We start from the raw sequence: 19955 nt of genomic DNA, 5'->3' as shown, positions 1-19955 counted from the left end.
TTCTATCTTTTTACCTTACTCCCTTTGCTATCCTGACCCCAACAGGCCTCCAGCCCCGCTAATCCATTTGTCCTACCAGCATTTCACTGTCCTTCACCTTCTGATGACTTCACTCTTTCCCTGAGCTAAAATTTCTTGGTTAATCATTATAATCATTCGCTTGGGTTTTGTTCTTCCATTATCTCTCTCATTTCATACTCGATTGGCAAAACCACAATCCCGGTTAATTCCTTTTCTGTCTTTGTCCTGCTTCTGTAGCTGTGCAACTGAACATGGCTGGAGAATACCACACAACTGGGCCCTCCTTTGACAGACTTTCTTCTCTTAGCTTTCAGGACAGGAAACACTTACTTTTCCTACTAACTCACTGGCTGATCTTTCTCCCAACTCTCCTCTGCTTAATTTGTGAAGTTGCTTGGCCCTTGATACTGCCAGGCACTCATATTTGAAGCATTACAAATTCATTGAATTTCCTGCTCTCCTAAAGGTTATTTCACACCTTTTTTTCCTCCTCAACAGCCCAAACCTCCCTCATCCTCATTCTCAGTTGGGGATGTTTTCTTTCTACTTCACTGACAAAATTGAAGCAAACAGAAAAGGAACTTCCAAAGACTTCCATCATTACTTTTACCTAGCAGAATTCTGTCTTCCTCTGTTACCGTGGTCCTGTCTAAAGCCAGTTCCTGGACTAATTTGTTATCATCATTTTAACAAATATGTAGAATACACTGGAAATACAGGGTAAAAAGGTGTCCTCCCCCAGAGTGACTGTGGTTAAATCATACTTTTTATATACATATGTTATTCTAATAAAGGAATGGGAAAATCCTTTTCTTCTTTAGTTCAAGTGAGAAAGGTAAATTTTTGAATAAAACTTTACTGGAAAAGGGGCAAGGGAATTAAAAATAAAATTACAGAAACATGAGGGTATACACACTTCTTTTTTAATATAATTGGTGTGATCTTATACAGTATATACTGTTTTGTATTTTGCTTAACGTGTTTTAGCATCTTGATGTCCTTACATATAGATTTGTGTCATTATTTCTGATAGTTGTATTCTGTCATATAATACAAATAAGTTTTCCATTTTTTTATTACAAGCAATGCTGAAGGAAACATCCATTTTTAATTGTCTTTGCAAACTTGTATTTCTGCACAGTAAATTCTTAAAAATAAAATTTGTGGGCCCAAGTTGCTAGGTATAAGATTGTAGCAATTTATACTTCCACGAAAAATAAAAAAATATTTATGGTAATGTCTAGTAGGGGAAAAGTGATATGTTGTTTTAGTCTGACCACTAATAAGATTGCACCAGGGGTTATCTTTCATACCTTGACTCTATCTGTAAAGTGAGATACATGAACCTAAAAGATATCTTTCAGTTTTAAACTTCTGGTTCTGTTACTTTTTTTCCTTGCAATAAGCTGTCTTTGGTGTTATCTGTCATGTCAAACTCTTCTTTTGTTTCTGACAGCCTTCCAAGTCCTTTTGTTATTTTGTTTGTTTTGGTCTGAGTTTCATTCTCTTATTCTATGCACCAAAGGTCAGGCATCAGGAGCTGCTGCTTGCTTACAACCAGTGTTTAGGAGTATAGAGCTAAACTGGGGCAAAACTTTAAAACTATTGCGCGAAGGCTGCTGATGTAGTTTCCACAGAAGACTTACTGTTGGAAATTTAAGGGACTGCATCATCAGGTAAAGGAATTAAGTTTTAATTTTCTTCTCAACCGTGGGAATTTGATATTTTATTTCTAGCAGTGTGCTTTACTGCTTTCAGCCACCAGATGGCACATGGATCCCTTTTATTTTAGATGTGTCATTGTTGCGTTTGGTAGTGATGTCATCACGTTAGAGAGAGGCAACCTCTGTCCTTTCCAAATACAAGCTGATTAGTATACTGCCCTCTACCTGTCAGGAAATTTATTTGGAGGACTGATCAGCAGTTAAATTATGCAGAAAGCTACAGCTTGCCCTTTTACAAAAGGATCTTGTCCTGTTGCAGCTAGTATTTTCAATAGTAGCAATATTCGTGTTCTTTTTGGGGTCCAGAGGCTGGAAAGGTTTTTGTTCTTTAGTCTGATACCTTCATGAAAGCATAGCCTTCCTTTGAGAGGGCTCAAAGAGAGGTTTGTATTTTATCAGCTTGGTAGCTCATTGTAGCCTCATTATATACACACTCATAATCCCATCTCTGTCTCAGTTTCTGCTGAAAAACTACTTTAAGCACATAATAGAACCTACCCACATTATATATGGATAACTAGCTTGAGATAATATACTGAATCCATTTCTTCAGGGAATTCCCCTGGTCTAACTTGGATAGAATATGCTGGTGCAGAAAGATTTTCACGGTCAAAGTCAACCCTTTGTGTCATATGTTAACTCCTAATTATCCCCAGCTAGTCTCATTTTTAGAGCCTCTTTCTAGCCATCCCAGCTTTAGTGTGTGCCTGTATTACTCTTTTCTAGAAACATATAGACTGAAATGGTATCTTTTAAGTCCAAGGTACCATCTGCCATTATCTGTGGATTCCAGATTTTATTTCTAACCAAATGTCCTTTTAAATGTCATTGTCTGAGACTTAGACCATCTAGTTGGGGGGTCAGTATTACTTAAACTTCTAACATCTTGGTACAGTCAGTTCCTAGCCTTAAATGTCTGTTGATACCAGTAAATCTCAAACTTTAGTATAAGGATTACATGAGGAGCATGTTTGTAACATGTAACATGTTTACATGTTAATGGTGTGAATTAAGCCACTCTTCACCTGTTCTCTTAATAATATTTTGATATCTGTATCTGAATAGGTATTATATAAGTATTATCCCTGTTCTTATGGAGGTCATATAAGATTGATTAGGAAACAATTCAACATTTTCTGTTGACTTGGCAGTCAATTATGGAGTCACTATTTCAGAGGCACTTTTCTTGCCATCTTCCAAACTTCTCAGTAGCCATCTTAGAAGGACATTTTGAAGAAGTCCTCTGTGGTCAGTGAACTAGCTCGGAACCGCTTAGAGATTGACTCTGCTGGAGAGGATGGATGGAGGGCAGAGTGATTAGGGCAGAGTATTGTGCTGGACTGGGGCTTGTACAACACGGAAGGAGTTGTGAGAAACTGGAGGAGATAGAGATCAAGATGAAGAATGTTACAGTTATACAGACATAACTTTTGTTCAAGCTTGGTTATTCTCTTGCTATGGAGACCTGGAGTTGGTAGACATCAGAGATGTGTTTAGGCAAAGAAATGGGATATCTAGCAAGTGTCAAAGCAGAACTAAGGATTGGGGTGAACAAAAGAGTGATCCAGTGCTCTCTTACTACATACTAGAACCCAAAACTGTTGCCTTAAGGAAAAGGCACTGTTTTGAGGATCCCTTGACCTTACACTATTTGGGAATTGTTGGACCTGAAATGACTTTGCTGCTGATGCTGAACAAGTCTCCCTCCAAACATAAGGTTGTAGACAGGCTAGTTTGCAAGGAGTGCTAAGGATGTCTCCACAGAATGTTTCCTCTGGGGCTTTTCTTTCAGCTTCTCTGTTATCTGTTTTTTGTTTTGTTTTTTTTTTTTTGCATAGGTAAGTGGTTCAGAAGTCAAAACAGTATAAAAAAGTCTCATTCCCACCCTAGTATTCATCAATGCCATCCTTCTCCCTCCCCTACCTTCTAGAGGTAACCATTTTTATTAGTTTGATTATCCTTTAGACTTTCTTAAAAAGTGCAGTTATAAACAAATACTGATACAGATTCTTGTCCTTCCTCTTACCAAAACAAGGAAAAAGCTTCTATATCCTGGAGAGTCTTCGTATCAGTATGCAGAGACTTTCCTCATTAAAAAAATTATAAGTTTTTAATAAGCAGGCATTACTTTTATAATGAACACAAGGATAAAACAAAAGTAGAGTAATGAAATAATTGTTCTTTTTTTTTTGAAACAGTAGCTACAGTAACCCATTTGATCTGACTGCATCTTAGCATGTATACATGTCCTTTTGATCTTCCTAAAAAAACTCATACATAACAATGAATTGAAGAGTTAGTTACCCACATCAGCTCTGTAAATGTATGGCAGCTTATGCTAGAGCTTACAGCCATTATGATATGGGGAAGAGAGACTTGCAAAGTTCAGCCAGGGGACCTTCCAGACTTCACTCGAGTGTGATACTTGAACAGGAGGAGATCTTTGTACTGCTAGCAAAGGGATGCTACTCTATAAAAGGTCTTTAAAGGAAAGGAGTGGCCTACCTTATTTTTTTCTTGCTTCCATTTCAGTTTTTGTTCTGGAGATGAATTGCTCTAGAACTTAGTGTCCTGTAACTGTTCCATGTATTAGAACTCTCGCCCATTGCCTTTGGAACAGTGTGGAAGAATGCTTGTGATTCAGTGTTTGGTGGGAAAAGCAGGAAACAAATTATGTACACCTTATTACAATTGTTTCATATTAAAAACAAATGCATTAGTGAAAGATTAGAAGGGAATATACCAGACTAACAGAGATTTTGTTAGGGTACTACATACTTTTTCTTTTAATTTTTCTATAATGTGGTTATATTGTTTTTATAATGAAAAAGACACAGGGTTAAAAAGGAAATTTCAGTGTCTGACATGCTTGGAGAAGATTCTAGAGCACTTCTAGATTTCTAGAAGTACTTGGACCTGAGATTTCGTCTGCCAAGCCAAGTACTAGCATTCAGTTCTATAAAGCAAGTAACAGTATCCTTTACTTCACTCTTAACAGTTTCTTTTTGAAAAAACAGACTCCAATATAAAAAAAAAAAACAAAACTCTTTTCACTTCTAAGTACCATTGGACAAGGGACCCCAGTGATATAACAGAAGGGCATTGGTAACCCCATTTCTGCAAGATGGGATGGAACCATTCTTTCCTCCTGATCCTACAATAACCCCAACTCTTCTTAGAGCCAGTGATTTCTTCTTTTAGATCTATTAGATGGGAAGATACGGCACTCTCCTGTGTGTGTGTTTGCATTTCTTTTAGCAAGAAAAACTGCAAAAATCCTTCCCAAGAATTTCCCGTTTTTCCTATTCTGCTTGCATTTTTCTTTTCGGCCACGGGGTGTGCGCAGTTGAGCTATTTTGGCTCAGGTTCCAGATTGTGAGGTCAGAGACTAGGGATTGGAGGAGAAGATCAGGTGACTTTCAGTAACAGAGATGGCGGTCCTCCCATCTCCACCCCTTCCCCCCCTCATCTTTCCCCACCCTTTCCTGGCTTCCACCTCAGGAACAAAGAAGGGAAAAAAACAGCAGTATGACGAAAACCAGCAGCTGTCTCTGCAGGCTCAGGCTGGGGGCTGGGTGTTTATTCCATCTGTTCTCTTTGTTCTGCTCTTACCCTGTTACTTCCCTTCCCAACCCTGAATAAAACAGAATATTTCTAGAATCCTTTGTTATGGAGAATGGTTTAGAATTCTGCAGTTTACTCAGTATTTATTTAGGTTAGCGTGGGTGAGATACAGCAGAGATTAAAACTGATCTGGAGCACCTAAAAAAAAGATGAAGGTACTTTGCCTTCTCATTCAGTCTTAAATTATGAATACCTATTTAATGTCAGATTTGTGACAGGGGATTATCAACTATTATTTCCAATTATCAAAATATTATTTCCATAATGCCTAATTGGTATTATCTTTGTTTTATAATTGAGAGATATAAAAGAGAATTAATATGTCCTTTGCTTGTTAAGATTTTATAGCAAGTAAACACCAAGCCAGAATTTGAGCCTAGATATATTGGGCTCAGAATCCAGCACTTAGTGAAAGGGAGTGGCAAGAATGCAGGCATGTTGAGAGAAACCTCAGGTGCTTGCTTCCAGTGACTGACAGTGTAAAGTAACTGTGCTAGTGCTTCTTGATTTTTACCAGTGATTAGTGTCCTGATTTCTTCAACAAATAAATTTCAGGGGAAAAAATGAGATGGAGAGGAACATATAGATTAAGAGGGAATTTTAAATTTTATCAACCAGTACAGTATATGGAACTTATTTAGATCTTGATCCAAATGAGCTATACAAAACACTTGACAGTTGAGACAGCTGGAAATTAGTGTGATAATGGTTTCATGGCATTTTTTAAAAAGTCATCATCTTTTAGAGATGTGTACAGAAATAATTGCGGATCATTATGGGATTTAGAAGTGGGGTGTAGATGAAACAGAATTGGTCACGAGTGGATAACTGTTGAAACTGAGTGATGTATGCATGGGGATTAATAATTGTGTTTTTGAATGTTTAATTTTTCCCATAATAAAACATTTTTTAATCCAGGAAAAGAGTTTTATTCCTAGTACCTTATTTTAATGCCTTTTCTTCTGCCCTCTAGCCTATTGTTTCCTTGCATAAACCTGTCCTCTTTGCTGACATACCTGAGTCCTTGTTTGGGATAGTGCCTGTCCTTCCAGTCCTTCCCCACCCACATCCTAGAAGCAGACCTCTTTTTAGCACTCCCTAATTGAGTCACCATCCTGGGTGTGCTGGGAAAGTATCTGTGGGAAACTCAATGACTATATTATCTGAAAGACCAAATGCTTGGTGAAGTGCCCAGATTTTTAATACTGCTTTTCTGCTACCCTTCCAGACTTATATCTGTCCCCTTCTTTATAACTCTCAGCATCTGGTTCTTCCTTTGGGATTCTGTGTGGCTTTGTTCTTGTCCTTCAGGTTTGTTCATTAATGCCAGTTTGCCCTGTCCCTCCTTACAGCTTGCACATCTGTAATGGTCTAGTTCTGTGGGATTTTGCAGATAGTTGTATATTTTGGCCAAGATATCAGTGATATGGTTACCTTTGGGCAGGGATAACTGCTATTCGGTTGGCATGATATTTTTTCCTTCTATAATGTATACGTTAGTGATTGTTTTAAAGTGCTGTATTTATCCCTTATGTATATTACAACCATGAAGAATATAAATCAGAAGTCCTCCATTTGGGCAGCTTCTTATATTAACACTTATATTAACATTAAGACCCTCTTACTCTCTCCTCTTCCCAGAATTAGAGAGTTGATGTAGTGCTTAATAGACATGGCTTATTGTATGCTAGGTGAACTTGGCAATTCCATAGCTATGTTACCCTCACAGAAAGTTATTTCCTGGAGAGATTATTAAGTGTTCTGATCTTTCATATATGCCTGAGAGATCTAGGATTCTTCCACAAAGACCCTATTTCTTCAGAGAAAACTATAGTGATGCCAGAGTCTTTTTTTTTTTTTTTTAACAACTTGTGATTTTTAAATCACCTGTGTTTAAGCACCTGTGTTGTATGTGTTGCCATTATCTCACTTTAGGGACGTTGGATAAACTGGCGTATTTGTGTAGCCTCATTTAAGTAGTGGCAACCATTAATGACTTGTACCCACAAGTTTTTCCAGATAATTTCTGTTTTTTCCACCTTTCTTACATGTTCTCTTTTAGTCATAGGTACTTGGCTTACTCAAGGGAGGTGTAGCGTAAGATAAAGATAATGGAGGGTGTTCCCTGTAGAATAGGTACAAATGCTGCAGGCTTTATCTTGGGCAGAGCAAGTAGGGTTTTGGTCCTGAGTAAGTGAGTGAGGTTAGGTGGAGCTGCCTGTCTTCCAGCCCTGCGGATACAACTGACTCAGTCCGTGTTCTCAGCAGTTTTTGAAAAGCCCATTTTTCTATCCCACTTACTACCTGCAGTTCTTTAAGAACGTAGTTTCCAGGATGTCAGGCAACTCCCCACTCCTCCATTTCCTGTTTGTGGTCTTCATTGAGAGACGCCTTAAACAGGAATTCCTGGGGAAGTGCAGGCTATAGCGGTGGGATTCCGGGGGTCATTAGTCCATTATTGAAGCTGGGGAATCATGTACTATAAAAGGACCTCCCTTCCGTTCTGTTGTCTCCTAGAAACTATTACTAATCATAACCAAGCAGTAACTGCAACTCAGGGCTGTTGACTTGTGCCCTTTGTCTTTAGAGACTGAAAATTATTTTCCCTTCTTGTGCCTCAGTTTCTATTATTTGAATTTTAGAGCTCAACATCAAGATTTGTGACAAAATTAACTTGGACTCTGTAGGACTGGTTCGTTTGAAATGCAAAAGTAGTGAAGAACATAAAACAGACTCCCTATCTTGGCCGCCAGGGGGTGCCCTTTCCCTTCGCTTTACTGTCTGGCACTCCCCACTGCATTCAGCCATTTTAGACAGATTGTTTTTGCTCCCAGCTAACTCCATTTTGTATTTGTGACGCAGGAATAAAAAAAGGAGTTAGGCAAAGGAGGAGTCTGGTTTGCAGAGGGAGGGAGACTGGCTGAGGCGCAGCTACGTACTCTTTTACTCAGCAGTTGCTCATCAGGGACACACCTTGCTGCAGGCTGCCTGCATCCTGAGCAATCGATGCCGCAAGTCCTTGCCAGCAGAGCACAGAGCAAAATGGTTTGGCTGCCGGACACCTACTGACAGTGACAGAGTGCTAGCTTTTGAGGCAGCAGGGCAGGGCATCCCCTCTGCCTCATCTAGACTCTAATCCTGGGTTTAGGTGTTTTTGCTACAGAGATGTTTAGGGCAATTTTCTTAATTATAGGATCAGATAAGAAAAGATACCCCCAAAAAAAGAAGAAAAAAAGGAACCCCTTTCACTTAGCTGTCTGGGAAGAATCAAATGCCCCAAGGACTCTGGGGAAATGGTCCTGAATTTTTTTTTTAAAATATTATTTTTGAAACCGTGAAAAAAATGCACGCACACATACACACATATGTAGAGACTAGTATGAACACCCCTATGTCCATCACCCATTTAAAAAACTTAATCAACAGCTAGTCTTGTTTCATATACCTGTATCAACTTTGTCTTTGCCACCCATTATTTTTACATGTATCCTTGTTCATATTATTTAATCCTTAAGCAGTTCAGAATGTGTGTCAAAAAAATTAGGACTTTTAAAAGAAGATAATTACTACCATTATCACATCTAAAAAATTCTTTAATATCAGATAGCCAGTTAGTATTAAATTTCCCAAATTATCTTATGATAGTTGTTTTTTTTAATAGTTCATTTGAATCAGAGCCAAATAAAGTCTACACATTGCAGTTGGTTGATGTCTCTATAGGTTCTCTCTTATGCTGTCTCTTTTTTATTTTTTATTTTGCAATTTATTTATAGACTTAATTTCTTTTAAAAAGATCTCTGCCAGGCGCGGTGACTCACGCCTGTAATCCCAGCACTTTGGGAGGCCGAGGCGGGCGGATCACGTGAGGTTGGGAGTTTGAGACCAGCCTGGCCAATATGGCGAAACCTCGTCTCTACTAAAAATACAAAAATTAGCCGGGCCGCCTGGTGGCGCATGCCTGTAATCCCAGCTACTCGGGAGGCTGAGGCAGGAGAATTGCTTGAACCCGGGAGGCGGAGGTTGTGGTGAGCCAAGATTGCACCACTGCACTCAAGCCTGGGTGACAGAGTGAGACTCCATTTCAATAAATAAATAAATAAATAAATAAAAAGAAGATCTCTCAGGTTGGGACTGAGAAGATACAAAGCCAGACTTCCCTTCTTGCCAGAGCAGAGCCTCTTCTTTAGGATTTCCCACAGAGGCTATTTGTGACCAAGTGAAGGAGCAATGCCCTGCCACCTTCAGAGGGAGAAAGGGCTGGACTCTTACTTTTCTCCTGACGTGATAATCTGTTACCCAAAGTCTTGAGAAAAGTTTGCACACTGCCGTCAACGGAGAACATGGTCATAGAAGTGGGCCTCACCTGTTCTAAGAATTAAAGGAGAGCTTTTAAGCTTTGGGACAACTGTGTTTGGCCACTGTGTAATAGCTGCATCCCTATGGTGATTCTAGAGTATCAGCTTTTTTTTTCCCGAATACTTTTTTTACTTAAGTAGCAGCTTTCTCCCTGGTAAGACTCAATGAATTAACAGCACTTCATGGACTTTTACAGAAAGAAAAAATATAATACTGTGTTGGGGCCGGGGGGGATGTGGTGAAAAGTCCTTTATGGCTTCAGGATTATAATATCGCTAGTCCTTCCCTTGACCTTTTTGGAGATACTCCCTGAGACTGACTTAGATGCAAATGATCAGATGAAAGTTCTTGCTTAATATTCTTCTCCCACTTCTGAAATGGGTCAGTGACTCTGACTTTCAGCAGCCACAGCAAGCAGTCTATTCCCTTGCCCAAGGGGAGGGCACAGGTGATAGAAGGGAATTAGCAGGGTCTGGCTTCTTGGCAAGGCTGGCAGGACACTCGTAGAGTCTGGTCTGTGGAGACTAGATTGGCCCCATGTCTAGTTTGGAAACTATAGTTCCCACTAGCAAAGGGTTTAGAATCTGCTGAATAGGTCAGGATTGCAGCAGCTAGAAATACGGATCCTGGCACGGCCACTATTTAACCACATAGCTAGGTGTAAGGGTCTCTCTTTTCTACTATTGTTTGTTGAGAGTCACAGCCTTTGCAGAAAAAATTTTCCTCTTTTCCTTTGTGCTAAGGTGCTATCTATACCCACCTATTTTGGTCCCTTATTTCACACAATTCTGTAAACTGAAATTACTCAGCCCTTGATGTTGTTTTTAGGGTGAGGGACAGCATGAGGCCTTTGTTCTGGACTTCTCATCTTTGCTCTTATGAAAATGGGGGCTGGAACCCAAGCATTGATAAGGTTGTATATTAGGTGCTTTAGTATCTGGATGATTAATTAGTGCACCATTCCTGTAAGAAGGCTGGGAAGGCAGCAAATGGGAGCATTCTATGGGTTCTACATTTGACTGCCTGTCCTTACTGCTGGTTGTCAGTGGGAGTTCTTCCTAACCCACCGTCAAAGTTGAACCAGGCCTACCTGTCTAAGGATATGAAAATAAAATAGGTGGTGCCCAGAGCCATATCTGTCTTCACCTTTCTCACAGTTTCCTGTTTGGTGACAGTTTTAAAAATTTACACATAGTTACATTATCACACTATGTTAACAAATCAAACTGTTTTAATTTGTTCATATTCACTTGTAGTCTTTGCCTGTGCTGTATATATAGCATTTACATGGTTGTAATCAGAGGGGGACGTGTGTGTGTATCTTAGTTCTTCTTTATTTCAGGTCGAAGTGTACAACTCATTATGCAGGATTAAATTTCAAAAAATTTAAAAGGAAATTTACATTCATGTAATCAGGGTCTGAGACCAAGATGCCCTTTGTTATGTACCCCCCTTCCAGTTACAACTGAACCTCCACCCCCAACTCAGAGTACCCACCATCCTGAAGGGTTTTGCCTGTAGCTTTTGGTATATATACACGTTGTCAAAGAAGTTTCTTCGATTTCTAGTATGCTAAGACTATTTATTCTGAATGGATATTAAATTTGGTCAGGTTTTTTTTTGTATTGTTGAGATGATCATATAATTTTCTCCTTTAATCTGTAATTGTGGGAAGCATATTAACTGATTTCTGTTACACCGATTTTGCATTCCTAAAACAAATCTAACTTGAATGTGATCTGTTATTATTTTTATTTTATACCCCTTAATTCACTTTGCTATTAGGAATTTTGTGCCTATGTTTATGAGTGAAAGTACCTATGATTTTTTTGATACTGTTCTTTCACATTTTGATAGTGAAGTTATGCTAGCCTCATGACATGAGTTGAGAAAATATACTTCTATTCTGTGGAAAAATTTTTTGCGTAAAATTGGTGGAATTATTTATTCCTTGAGTGTTTGAAATAATAGCTGGTGAAGTCATCTGGGTCTCTGAAGAAATTTTTGATCACCGATTTAATTCTTTTATGGTTATAGGACTGGTTTTTTCTTATTGGATAAGTTTTGATGTGTTATATTTTTCTAGAAATTTATCAATTTTATCTAAATTTGCAGACATATTTTGTATGATATTATTCCTTTTTTTGGGGGGGGGGTGGGGATGGAGTTTTGCTCTTGTTGCCCAGGCTGGAGTGCAGTGGCACAATCTCGGCTCACTGCAACCTCTGCCTCTCAGGTTCAAGCGATTCTCCTGCCTCAGCCTCCCGAGTAGCTGGGATTACAAGCATGCACTACCATGCCTGGCTAATTTTGTATTTTTAGTAGAGATGGGGTTTCACCATGTTGGTGAGGCTGATCTCAAACTCTTGGCTTCAGGTGATCTGCCCGCCTCAGCCTCCCAAAGTGCTGGGATTACAGGCATGAGCCACCGCGCCCTGCCTGATATTATTCCTCTTAATGCTTGAGCCTGAGCCATATTTAGTTCAGTCCTGTATTTTGTTCCTGATGTTAGTTACTTATGCCTGATTTCTCTGTTTTTCTTTCTTGTTTTAAAATACTGAATTTAACTGGTCTTTAAAAAATGTTTTAAGCCAAAACTGTTGGCTTCGTGAATCCCCTCTGCTACAGATTTCACTAATTTCTGTTCTTGTCTCTATCTTTAAATTTTTCTTTTGGTTTATTTTACTATTCTTATTCTAATTTTTTTAAATAGGTACTTACCTCTTTAGTTTTTAGTCTTTTTTCCCTGTCATATATGCATTTGAGACGATGTTTTCTTGGGGGGTTTTTTTGAGATAGAGTTTTGCTCTTGTTGCCCAGGCTGGAGTGCAGTGGTGTGATCTTGGCTCACCGCAACCTCTGCCTCCTGGGTACAAGCGATTCTCCTGCCTCAGCCTCCTGAGTAGCTGGAATTACATAGGCGCCCACCACCACGCCTGGCTAATTTTTTGTATTTTTAGTAGAGTTGGGGTTTCGCCATGTTGGGCAGGCTGGTCTCGAACTCCTGACCTCAGATGATCCACCTGCCTTGACCTCCCAAAGTGCTGGGATTACAGGCGTGAGCCACCATGCCCGGCCGAGACTGTTTTTGTTTAAATTATTGTTTGGGACACATCTCTTAAGTTGTTTTTTTGAGACAGGGTCAAAAAAAAAAGACAGTCTGTCACCCAGGCGGGAGTGCAGTGGTGCGATCTTGGCTCACTGCAACCTCCACCTCCTGGGTTCAAGCAATTCTTCTGCCTCAGCTTCCCAGGTAGCTGGGGTTACAGGCGTGTGCCATGACACCCGGCTAATTTTTGTATCTTTAGTAGAGACAGGGTTTTTTCACCATGTTGGCTAGGCTGGTCTTGAACTCCTAACCTTAAGTGATAGGCCCGCGTCAGCCTCCCAAAGTGCTGGGATTACAGGTGTGAGCCACCATGCCTGGCTCACATCCCTTAAGTCTTGATAGGAAGTGTATTCGTTTGCTAGGGCTGCCGTAAGAGAGTGCCACAGACTGAGTAGCTTAAGCAACAGAAATTTATTTCTCACAGTTCTGGAGGCTTGAAGTCCAAAATCAAGGTGTTAGCAAGTTTCATTTCTTCTGAGGCCTCTTGCCTTCTCTTGCAGATGGTTGCCTTCTTGCTGTGTCCTTGTGTGGTCTTTTCTTCTGTGTGCGCATTCCTTGTGTCTCTTTGTGTGTCCAGATTTCCTCTCCTTTATAAGGACACATCAGATTTGAAGTACTTAATTTCCATATATATGGAGTGTATTAGTTTCCTATTGTTCCTATAACAAATTACCACAAATTTAGTGACTTAAAACAATGCAAATGTATTATCTTACAGTTCTGGAGGCCAGAATTTCTAAAATCGAAATGTTGGCAGGGCTGTATTCCTTCTGGAGGCTCTAAAGAAGAATCTACTTCCTTTCCTTTTCCAATGTCTAATGCCTGCCCAGATTCCTTGGCTTATGGTCCCTTCCTCAATCTTTAAAGCCAGCAGCATAGCATCTTCAAATCTCTTTCTCTGACCTCTGCTTCTGTCATCACATCTCCTCTCTGACTCTGGTCCTCGTATCTCCTTCTTATAAGAATCCTTGTAGCTAAGTGTGGTGGCATGTGCCTGTAGTCCTGACAGCTCAGGAGGCTGAGGCGGGAGGATTGCTTGAGCTCAGGAATTTAAGGCTACAGTGAGCTCTGATTGCACCACTGTTCTCCAGCCTGGGTGACCGAGTAGGACTGCAACTCTAAAAAAAAAAAAAAAAACAACAAAAACAACTTGTGATTATACTGAGCCTACCCAAATAATCCAGATTAATCCTGTCATCTCAAGATCCTTAATTAAATCATGCCTGCAAAGTCTCTTCTGCTGCATAAGCTTGTTCAATATTCCCAGATTGTGGGAATTAGAATGTGGACATCTTTGGAGGACCATTATTCTGTCTACCACATGGAATTTTCAGGATTTTTTGTATTTCTTGTTAATTTCCAGCTAATTGCATTCTGGTAGGTGCTCTTGTGATTTCAGTCTTTAGAAATTTGTAGAGTTTTGCTTTAGGGCTCAGAATATTGCCAAATATTATAAATGTTCTGTGTGCACTGAAAGAACACATATATGGTCTTCAGTTACGTGAAGTGTTCTGTATGTCTCCATTTGTTCTTGTCTGTTAATTGTGTTGTTTGAATTTTCTGTATTCTATTAGTTTTATCAATTACTGAGAAAAGTAGTCAAAATATCTCACTTTGTGGAGTAGGCATTGTAGTTCTATTTGGTTTTATTTTATATTTTTTCTTTTGATTTTTTTATATTGACATAATTTTAGACATACAGAAAAGCTGCTAGAATAGTACAAAAAATTTCCTGCATTTGCTTGACCACATTCCAAATCAACTGTTAATATTTTACCTTTGTCTTACCCTTTTCTCTCTCTGTGTGTGTTATTTATGTATGTGTATGTGAGTATAGTATTTTTTATTGAACTATTTGAGGGTTAAGTTAGACACGACTGCAGACTTTCTTCAGATTTTACCAATTGTCACAATAATGTCCTTTATAGAAAAAAGTCCTGGATCATGTACTGCATTCATTTGTCTTTTATCTTTAGTCTCATTTAATTGGGAACAGTTCCTGTTATGGTCACCTGCAAGGGCATTATAGACCCCCACTTAAAATTTGGTTTGGATGTTAAGACTATTCGTGTTACATGCATAACAAGAGGGTATGAAAAGGTTTATTAACTTAACATAATTGAGGTCCAGGAGAGCAGGGCAATCCTCTCAAGCAGGTTTGAAATGACTGTAGAGAACAAGGAAAGGATAGCTGGGCATGGTGGTGTGCACCTGTATTCCCAGCTACTCAGGAGGCTGAGGTGGAAGGATTGCTTGAGCCTGGGAGGTGGAGGTGAGCTGAGATTGTGCCACTGCACTCCAGCCTGGGCAATAGAGTGAGGCTCTGTCTTGAAAAAAAAAGAAAAGAAAGAACAGGGAAAGGAGATTCGTTTGGGCTTTTATTGTGGTTAGGGGCTTGGGCTGGGGTGAGAGTTCTTACACAAGAGCAGACTTTGCCTAGTTTGGATTTCTTGCTGATTCCCAAGGAAGGAACAGCTAGACTTTCATATCAGCTTGCCTGGATAAGGGACTTAGGAGAAAGAAAAAGAGGTGAGGTTTACATCTGGCTTATGTACAGATATAGGACATGAGAGAAAGAGGAAGAGGTGAGCTGTCAGCAGTTAAACATCAAAAAATGAAGTCAGACTCTTTGTTATAGTTCCTCAGTTTTTATTTTTTGTGACCTTAACGTGTCCATCAGTTTGGATTTGTCTCGTGTCCTCATTATTAGATTCAGGTTATACATTTTTGGTGCTTTATTTATCTTAAGATAATGTTATTAGGTACATACAAATTTAAAAATCCTACATTTTCCTGATGAACTAAACTTTTTTTTAAATCAGTATAGAAAGTCCCTCTTTATCTTTTATACTGCTTTTTGTTACCTTAAAGACTATTTTCGTCTGATGTGAATGCAACTTGGACAACTTTCTTGTAGTTAGAATTTGCCTGGTATAGCTATACTTTTTCTTCCTTTCTGTATCCTTGCTCTAGATGTTTCTCATAAACAGCATATCCTTGGACTCTTGTTTTTTAATCCACTTGACACCATTGGTCTTAACCAATACAGAGTGTGTAGTCTGTTTACATTTAATGTAATTACTGAAATATTGAGGTTTAAATCTACCATCTTATTTTGTGCTTTTTATGAGTTCCATTTGTTGCATGTGATGTGTTGATTTCATTCCATTCAAAATATTTTTTTCTTTCTATTTTGTGATTTCTTACCTGACTCCAGAGTTATTTATATATTTGCTTAATATCCAAATAATTGGGTATTTTTTGGTTATCTTTTTACTGATAGCTTAGTACTTTGAATTATTTCTATCCTTTGAAATTTGTTGAGGCTTGCTTTTACCCATATATGGTAAATTTTGGCAAATATGCTGTATACATATGAAAAAAGATATGTTAGTATTATTGGGTACATTGTTCTAACATGTCAGTTAACTTTGTTAGATATGGTCAGATTTTCTACGTCCTTTCCAAGTTTTTATCTGCTTGTTTTATTAGTATTGTGTGACGGGTGTGAATTCTTCCACTGTGGTTATGGATTTGTCTTTTTCAGCCTTTAGTTCACTCAATTTTTAACTTTATATATTTTAAAACTAAATTATTGGATATTTTTAGATTTAGAATTATTATATTTTCCTCAAGGATTGACCCTTTATTATGAAATGTATGTATCATGCCAGTTATTAGAGATGATATCTCTATCTGATACTAGTATAGCTACACCAGTTTTCTCTTGATTATTGTTCTTTTGATTAGTACATCTTCTTCCACTATTTTACTCTCAATATATCTGTGTCTTTATTTAAGGTGTGTCCCTTATAAGCAGCACATATTTAGTATGTTTTGTAACTCCAGTCTGACAGTTTTAGTCTTTTCATATATTTAATCCATTGGAGTTGATATATACCCTATTTCTATTTGTTTTCTGTTTGATTTTCATGATTTATGTTCTTTTTTCTGTTTTTGCCCTCTTACGGATTAATTTAGAACTGTATTATTTCACATTTCCCCTGTCGTTATATACCTTTTTACTATCCTCCTAGTGAGTATCTTAAAAATTACAATATACATACTTGACTTAGGATAGTCTAATACAAATTATAATTTTACTACCCTCTAGATAATGCTAGAACTTTACAACATTTCTTTTTTTATTTTTCTTTTTTGAGGCAGGGTCTCACTTTGTCACCCAGGCTGGAGTACAGTGGCATGATTGTGGCTCACTGCAGCCTCAGCCTCCTCGGGCTTAGGTGATTCTCCCACCTGAGCCTCCCAAGTAACTGGGACTACAGGCACACATCACCATGCTTGCTAATTTTTGTACTTTTTGTAGAGACAGGGTCTCAACCTTATTGCCCTTATTGCCCAGGCTGGAACATTTTAGCTCTGTTATGTACCTTCCTTTTGAGTTATTGGTGTCATGCAGTTTGATTCTGTAGGTGCTTTAAACCCCACAAATATTTTTACTGTTACTTTGTAATACCAGTAGTCACTTAGAAACACCTTTCTAGTGTTTTTGCTTCCTGTCTACATTTTTGTATTTCCTTCGGGATAATTTTTTCTTTCTTCTGCCTGAATAAATACTCCCTTTACTATATTAGTTCAGGTGTGCTGCTAATGAATTGTGTTTTTTTGTGGATATATCTTTATTTCATCCATATTTTGGAAGATGTTTTTTTTTTTTTTTTTTTTAAAGAATTCCACTGTCAGTCTTATTGTTTTTCATTTGAAGATAATATGTTCCACCCCCTGCTATTTTGAGGGTTTTTTTTTTGGAACAAGATCTTGCTCTGTCGCCCAGGCTGGAGTGGAGTGGCGCAATCATAGCTCATGGTAGCCTTGAGCTCCCAGGCTTAAGTGAGCCTCCTACCTCAGCTTCCTGAGAAGCTAGGACTGCAAGCGTGCACCACCGCATCCAGCTAATTTTTTAGTTGTTTTGTAAAGATGGAGTCTCACTGTGTTGCCTGGGTTGGTCTCAAACTCCTGGGCTCAAGGAATCCACGCACATTAGCCTCTCAAAGTGGATTACAGGTGTGAATCATCTGGATCACCACACCCAGCAAGGATTTTTTTTTTTAACTCTAATTTTTAGCAGTTTTACTATGATGATATGCCACAGTGTGGTTTTCTTTGTATTTATACTTGAGTTTCTCTGAGCTGCTTGATTCTGTATGTTGAAGGCTTTCATCACTTCTGAAAAATACACAACTATTTTCTCTTCAAATCTTGCTCCTGTCCAATTTTTCTTCTCTTTCTGGGCCTCCAGTTATACATATGTTGGACCATTGGCCTTTTCAATGTGTCTCACTTGTCCATTACATTCTTTTTCATTCTTACCATTTTTAACCTCTGTGCTTTTAGTTTGGATCTTTGTTACTGTCTTCCAGTTCACCCATTCCTACTATGTCTACTGTTAAACCCATCTGTTGAGCTTTTAATTTCAATTATATTAATATTTTTTAGTTGTAGAATATTCATAGATTTTTATTTTTTATTTTTATTTATTTATTTTTGAGGCGGAGTCTCGCTCTGTCGCCCAGGCTGGAGTGCAGTGCCGCGATCTTGGCTCACTGCAAGCTCCGTCTCCTGGGTTCACACCATTCTCCTGCCTCAGCCTCCCGAGTAGCTGGGACTACAGGCACCTGCCACCATGCCTGGCCAATTTTTTGTATTTTAAGTAGAGATGGGGTTTCACTGTGTTAACCAGGATGGTCTTGATCTCCTGACCTCATGATCCGCCCGCCTTGGCCTCCCAAAGTGCGGGATTACCGCGCCTGGCTGAATGTTCATAGATTTTTTAAAAGTAAATTCTACTTCTCTGATGAACTTCTCCGTCTTCATTTATTTTTATTTTTTCCTCTATATTCCAGAACATGTTAACCAGAGTGATTTTAAAGTCCTTTTTGGGAAACTGTAATGTCTGAGTTGTATGTGAATCTGTTCCTATTGGTTTGTTCCTTGAACTTTGGGCAAATGATCCTCCCTTTTGACATTACTAGTAGTTTTGATTAAATGCCCAGGCATTGCATATAACAATGGTGGAAACTCCAGATGATGTTACTTTTCTCTGAAAAGAGAAGTCACACTTTGCTCTCTAGACAGATAATAGTAGAGGCTGATTGTGTTAATCCAGTCAGGAATTGAGCTGTGCCAAGACGTGGTTGTGGTTTTGGAAAAGCTTGATCTACCTCTTTCACCCTGTTCCTAGAGTGTAGTCTTTCTAAGGCTTTCAGCTGTGAGCCTGTTTTATTCAACTTTAAGGATATAGCCTTTTGTGCTCCCAGCTTAAGGAGAAGAGTCTCTTTTTTTTTTTTTTCTTTTTTTTTTCAGACAGAGTCTCATTCTGTCGCCCAGGCTGGAGTGCAGTGGCACGATCTCAGCTCACAGCAACTTCCACCTCTCGGGTTCAATCAGTTCTCCTGCTTCAGCCTCCGAAGTAGCTGGGATTACAGGCACCTGCCATCATGCCCGACTCATTTTTGTATTTTTAGTAGAGACGGGGTTTCACCACGTTGGGCAGGCTGGTCTTGAACTCCTGACCTCGTGATCCACCTGCCTCGGCCTCCTAAAGTGCTGCGATTACAGGTGTGAGCCACCGCGCCTGGCTGGTCTCATATTTTGTTTGTTTGTTTGTTTTTTGAGACGGAGTTTTGGCTTACTTCAGCCTCTGCCTCCTGAGTTCAAGCAGTTATCCTGCCTCAGCCTCCCGAGTAGCTGGGATTACAGGCATGCGCCACCATGCCTGGCTAATTTTTGTAGTTTTAGTAGAGACAGGGTTTCGCCATGTTGGCCAGGCTGCGCTCAAACTCCTGACCTCAGGTGATCTGCCCATCTCAGCCTCCCAAAGTGCTGGGATACAGGCATGAGCCACTGTGCCCAGCCCCAGAGTCTCATATGTTTTACTTTATACCATCTTGATTTTTTGTTATTCTTAGGGAAGTTTTCATTTATTCAAGATTATATTTCTGTTTTTTATAGTTAGATTTTTAATGTATCTAGAATTTAGTTTTGTGAATATCATAAAATTAGGATCTTACTATATTCATTTAAAATGGAAAGCCAGTCGTCCCAACACTATTGGTTAGACCAGGAGTCAGCAAACTACAGCCAACATGTTTTGTTAATAA

General features: G+C 39.0%; 1 protein-coding gene and 1 long non-coding RNA gene across 2 annotated transcripts in view; one reads left to right on the top strand and one right to left on the bottom strand.

Annotated features, from left to right (window-relative positions):
* DIAPH1 (diaphanous related formin 1) overlaps nt 1–19955 on the top strand; it is a 103625-nt gene that overhangs the window by 52601 nt on the left and 31069 nt on the right. The gene's annotated exons all lie outside the window — the stretch shown is intronic.
* Nucleotides 927–7850, bottom strand: LOC134809984 (uncharacterized). Its single transcript, XR_010157029.1, has 3 exons — nt 7674–7850; nt 4251–4354; nt 927–3121 (listed from the first exon to the last, which is right to left on the bottom strand). It is a non-coding gene; the product is annotated as an uncharacterized LOC134809984 (long non-coding RNA).

This window comes from Pan troglodytes, chromosome 4, assembly GCF_028858775.2.
Source record: "Pan troglodytes isolate AG18354 chromosome 4, NHGRI_mPanTro3-v2.0_pri, whole genome shotgun sequence".
Lineage (NCBI taxonomy): Eukaryota > Metazoa > Chordata > Mammalia > Primates > Hominidae > Pan > Pan troglodytes.
The sequence above is the reverse complement of the archived record's forward strand: the minus strand, read 5'-3'. Positions and strand labels throughout refer to the sequence as shown.